Source organism: Capra hircus, chromosome 18, assembly GCF_001704415.2.
Source record: "Capra hircus breed San Clemente chromosome 18, ASM170441v1, whole genome shotgun sequence".
Classification (NCBI taxonomy): domain Eukaryota; kingdom Metazoa; phylum Chordata; class Mammalia; order Artiodactyla; family Bovidae; genus Capra; species Capra hircus.
In genome coordinates, this window is record NC_030825.1 from 48,217,578 (window position 1) to 48,223,596 (window position 6,019).

Genomic DNA, 6,019 nt, shown 5'->3' on the forward strand with positions numbered 1-6,019 from the left:
TATCCCCCCAAAATTGTGATAGATGCATTTCTATGTAGTTGCTTGAAATCCTATGAATTTCATATCATGCATTTTATAGCATTATTCTGAAAAGGATTCAAGGACTTTCTCATATGTCAAAAGGAGTGCTCAGACATAGAAGGGGCTCAGGCTTCTTCCCTGGGGTGCACAGTTTCTTCCCTGGTTTGTTGGTCAGGGCAGGACTTTTTTTTGTGTGTGTGTAATATTTATTTGACTATGCTGGGTCTTAGTTGTGGCATGTGGGATCTATAACCAGGGATGGAACCCTGGTCCCCTCCATTGGGAACACAGAGTCTTAGCCAGTGGACCACCAGGGAAGTCCCCAGGACTTTCTCATTTGCCTTGGACTCAGCAGTGGTTTAGAAATTGATCTGTGATTTTTTTTTTTTTTTTGGTCTAATTTCCTTCTTTGTTTTCACACCTCAATAGAGGTTAGGAGGTTCTTTTCCAGCCCTGTTCTTCTGTATTGGATACATTTGAGGGCAAACTTTCTTCTAAGCTAGTCTTTGGACTCATGTTTCTTGTTTTGTCAAATGGCATTTTCATCCTCATATTATGTTACATGTTTTCTTCTTTGACCATTCATCACTTTTAAAGTATGTTTACTTTCCTGAGTTTTCATTTTCTTATTTTTCTTCTGTCATGTCTAGCTCACAGAGCAACCATCAACCAAAAAGAATAACTTGAGAGATGTGGAGAAATACTGTCTTTGCACTTATCACCAAATGATGTTGATTTTCACTTATTGAGCATTAGGCACAGGCCTGGGAGGCCAATGGCCTCATTTAAATCCCAAACCCAGTCTTTATTACCTGTCTGACCTTGAGCGTACCAATGAACCTCTCTGTGGCTTTAATTCATTGTGGGGGAAATGGCAATCCAGAGGTTGCTGACTGCCAGGTTTAGAGTAACAACCCCGGAGAAGTGCCTGGCCTTCATCTGTTCCTTTACTGCTCCAACCTTTACCCTGTTAATTGAAGAATGCTGTTATGAACACTTTCTGGAGGTGTGGCTGGCATTTTATTCCCCATACAGTGTACAGAAAAGCTCCTTCACATTTTTAGCTTTCCCCCCTGCTTTCTGTCATTTGTAAACCACCTCACTCAACCTGGTATAATCGTGTTGTTTTTTTTTTCACACTATTTATTTATTTGACTGTGTTGGATCCTAGCTGTGGCATGCAGGATCTTCATTGCGTCATGAGGGATCTTGCACTGAAGTGCACAGACTCTCCAGTAGTGGCACACGGGCTCCAGAGTGTGCGGGCTCAGTAGTTGTCACAGGTGGGCTTAGTTGCTCCACGGCCTGTGGGATCTTAGTTCCCTGACCTGAGATCGAACCCATGTCCCTTGCATTGCAAAGCTGATTCTTAACCACTGGACCACCAGGAAAGTCCCTGGTGTGATCTTAATTGTGTGTGTTTGCACAGATTCAGTTTTTGCTTATGTGTCTCCTCCAAGCCTGATGCCCACCCCTGACTTCTACCAGTGGAGTTTCTCAAGACCTACTCCCCAGTTGATCCTTAGAGTCTCCTACTCACCTCTGCCCACCAACAGTGACTTTATTGCTGAAACATTTCATGTTGGGTATCTCTTCCTGACTTTGTATTAAATTATATTGGGTTATTGTTCTCTGTGTATCTGTGCTGTGCTATACTTTATGGAGGCAGGTAGGCCTGGTAAGAATTTGCCTTCTGCTCCTGAAGGAGGCTCATGAGTTGCTGTTGAACAGAGGGCAGAGATTGGATGGTTGTTACTTAAATTTTCCCCTCAGAAGGCTGAGGCTGAACCTTTTCAGGCAAATCTTGGTTTTTTATTCTTTCAGTTCAGAATTTTGGATGCATCTTTCTAGAGGTTGAAGAGGTAAATCTAAGCTTTCAACATTCACCCTGAGAAAGCCCCAGGAAGTGACTTGAACCAAGTTTGGAGTGGCAAAACTGGATAGTAGGAAAGTAAATAGAGAAGGGAAAGAGAAAAGACCCTCAGAAATCAAGGCGAAAGAGGTAGTCAAGAATCTGCCTGCCAATGCAGGGGACACTGGTTCTATCCCCAATCTGGGAAGATTCCACATGCCTTGGAGCAGCAAAGCTCGGGAGCCACATGAGCCCTCTTGCCTAGAGCTAATACTGCATAACAAGAGAAGCCACCACAAGGAGAAGCCGAGCACCACAGGAAGACACCGCACAACCAAAAATAAGTAAATGCATAAAATCAAGGCAATTAAAATGCATAAAAATCAAGGCAAAAATTCCAAAGTGTCTCTTTCTCCATGTAATTGCTGGAATGTGGATTCCTTCCCTCTTCCCCCTCCTCTCTCCCCAAAAGACAAGAGGCCACAGATTGCAATACCAGTGAGGGACAGAGGAGCTCTGGGCATGAGAATTTGATCCCTCATTCAAATGCACACCCAGATACATGTGCGTCACCTCTTGATGTTACCCCACGGGATAAGTGCTTCTCCAGACCTAGTGCATTTCGGTTGAGACATCCAGTCTGTGTGGTACCTGATGGAACGGAAGGTGTTGTGTGGGTGGCTGTCTGATTGATTCCTAGTCTTGCCTCTGGACTCGAGTTCCCACACATGTGGATTTAAGCACTGGTTTTCTTGAGGAGAGGATGCTGCTCATTTTCTTCATCTCCTCTTGCGGGGCTGTTTCCTGTGTTTATTGACTCTTCATATGTGCCCTCACTTGCTAATGTTATCCATACTGCCCTCTGTCTATGCATAGGATGGGAAAGGCTCCATACTCAACTCTGGTTTTTCATCCAATGTTAACTCCTGAATATACCCTCCAGGGGTATATGTCATCTTCCTTCCACAACTAGCATGATCTTCGTGTATCCACCTCTCCAAGGACTGTTTCTTTAAAGTGATTTTATGCACAAACTCCACATGTTCTTCCTGTCTTCTGCATCCCCATAAACACCTCCCCCTGCCCTCATCTAATTGTTTCTTCCCTCTCTCATATCCTGCTGCTGCTGCTGCTAAGTCGCTTCAGTCGTGTCCGACTCTATTCGACCCCACAGATGGCAGCCCACCAGGCTCCCCCATCCCTGGGATTCTCCAGGCAAGAATGCTGGAGTGGGTTGCCATTTCCTTCTCCAATGCATGAAAGTGAAAAGTGAAAGTGAAGTCGCTCAGTCGTGTCTGACTCTTAGTGACCCCATGGACTGCAGCCTACCAGGCTCCTCCATCCATGGGATTTTCCAGGCAAGAGTACTGGACTGGGGTGCCATTGCCTTCTCCCTCTCATATCCTATTTTGTTGGTTTTCTGATCTGAAAGTTGACTGCTAGCATCTTGGTTTTCTGCCTTAATTTCTAAGTCATAGATTACTTTTGGGCTAAAAAGTTTCCCTCTAACCACTGTTTTGGTCATCATCATTCATTGGAAACTAAATTTGTAATAATTTGACTCATCAGTGATTTAATTTTTTTAATATTTATTAATTTGGGTTCATCAGATCTTAGTTGTGGCACGAGGGATCTTTCATTGCAGTGCAAGCACTCTAGTTGTGGCACCCAGGCTCAATAGTTTCAGCACTCCAGCTTAGTTGCTCCATGCCATGTGTGATCTTAGTTCCCTGACCAGGGATCGAACTGGCATTACAAGGTGGATTCTTAACCAGGGGACCACCAGGGAAGTCCCTCATCAGTGATTTAGACTAGCCCTTCCTCCCCAGTTCTGGAGTTTTGTTCTTCCCTTTTGTGATCATTTTTATCCAAAGTTTTGACCTTACTGAAAGTAGAATTTAAGGTTTTGCCTTTTTTATTTGGCACTGAGGTTACCTCATTCCACAAGTTTCAATCTGAAGTATTTCACTATTGTTTCTTCCAATGATTTTGTAGATTGCAGGTCAGTTTCTCATTTGACTCATTAGAAACACCGTAGTTTTATAGGTTTTCGTTTCAAAGAATATTTTTCCACTTTTTTCCTTTTTAACTGATTTTTAGCTGATGTTAATTTTAACCAGTTATGTTCCCTAAATAGGCATGACTAGATTTTTTCTCATTGTTTATAATTTAAAGGGATTTTCCACATCTCTAAGCTTCAGAACCCAGAGAGGAATGTGGGAAATAGGACTCCTCAAAGCACAGATATTAAATCTCAAAGCTCTGAGATTTATTAAGTAAACTCAGGTCCAGAGTTAAAGGGTTTTGTACCCCCAATTCCAATGTGTGGGGATTTTTTTCCCCTCCACATATCTAAGCCATTCTGAGACACCAGATAAGTATCCTACAATTCAACTCAATTCTGACACTGTCTACCCAGAGATAGCATCAGATTCCACAGGTTATGGGCTCAGTCCTACAAGACTGTTCCCCACTCCCCCCACCCAAGATACCAGTCATAAGTCCGGGTTTTCACCTGGGCTTCTAACCAATGGGCTATAGATTAGAGGCCCCAAAGTCCCCCTCCTTGTTTAATTTGTTCGAGTGGCTCAGAGTATGTCATTTTACTTACTAGAGAACCAGTTTATCATAAAAGATTACAACTCAGTAACAGCCAGATGGAAGAGATGCATAGGCCAAGGTATGGGGAAGGGGTGCAGAGCTTTCATGTTCTCAGAACACGTGCTTCTCCTGAATCTCTACCAACTTGGAAGATCTCGAAACCCCATCCTTTGCGGATTTTGGTGTTATTGTTTAGTCACTAAGTCGTGTCTGATTCTCTTGAAACTCATGGACTGTAGCCTGCCTGGCCTCTCTCTCCATGGGATTTCCCAGGTAAGAATACTGGAGTGGGTTGCCATTTCCTTCTCCAGGGGATTTTCCCAACCCAGGGATCAAACCCAGGTTTCCCACATTGCGGGCAGATGCTTTACTGTCTGCCACCAGGGAAACCCTTATAAGGATCTGGATTATCTCAGGATCCCACCTGCACAGCTCCCCTTCCCCTTCTAGCCCTTCTCTGACACTTTTCAGTCCCTCCATTTCATTTGTGCTCTTCTCTGTGCCATGCCTAACTTTGGGGCCCCTTGAGTTCTTTTATAAGCATTCCACATTTATCGACATGAAATCCATGGGGAGGGCTGTCAAGAACTCGAATAGGGTGCTGGGCTGATCCTCTATTCTGAATTCCTATGCACTAGGGGAGGCTGATATTAGCATGCAAGCCTTGTTTTTTTACTTCTTCAGACAAAGAGATACTGAAGAAGATTCTGAAGTGTTAAGATTTAAGAGTAATCTTTGAATATTTGCACCATGAGGTCTAGGAAGTCCCTTTAGGGTGGTACTTTGAGTGGAATGGTTATTAGGAAATTGTGGATGTTAAGGAAGTCAGGAAACTAAAGGTCACTCACAATTCAACAACTTAGGGTAAGAAGGGTAGAGCAGAGTAACCCTAAATTCCTAAGACTCACTGTTCTGGAGTGTGTCCTAAAGGACTGGGCTACTTAAAGCCCAGAAGTCAAGCCCTCACCTCTGCTCAAAACTACAGGCCAGTAGGTGCCAATGAAGTTCACTGAGCGTCCGATCTATTTATGCCTTTCCTTAATGTGGGAATTTTGAGTACAGAATTTAAGGAAGCACCAAAACCAGTCAGTAAACAAGACAAATATTTTACTGTGTTATCTTAAAAATGATGATAAACAAAATTCACCGGCCTCGCACCACCCCCCCCAACTATGATAAACAAAACTGTCGAACTATGACTCCTCTTCACCCCTCACGCCCTCACCATCACCACCACCACCACGAGCTCGGGAAGTTTCCTCCGAGCAGTATCTGTCCCAGGGATTTCTGGATCGAGCTCTTTGCCCAAATTCAGACTCTCCACTTCTCAAAATCTCGGGCACACCAGACCAGAGCCACTCCCACTGCCATTCTGTGAGCTGGCCCAAACCAATCCTGCTCTCTCCAAAAACAGCCCTGTCTATAGCGGCGCACCCTCCCACCTCCCACCGTCGGGGCCGCAAAGCCGGTGTCGCTCCTGTCTGGGAGTCCCAATGGAGTATCACCCCGCAGCCCTATCCCCCAAGTACTTTACTCCGAGCCGCT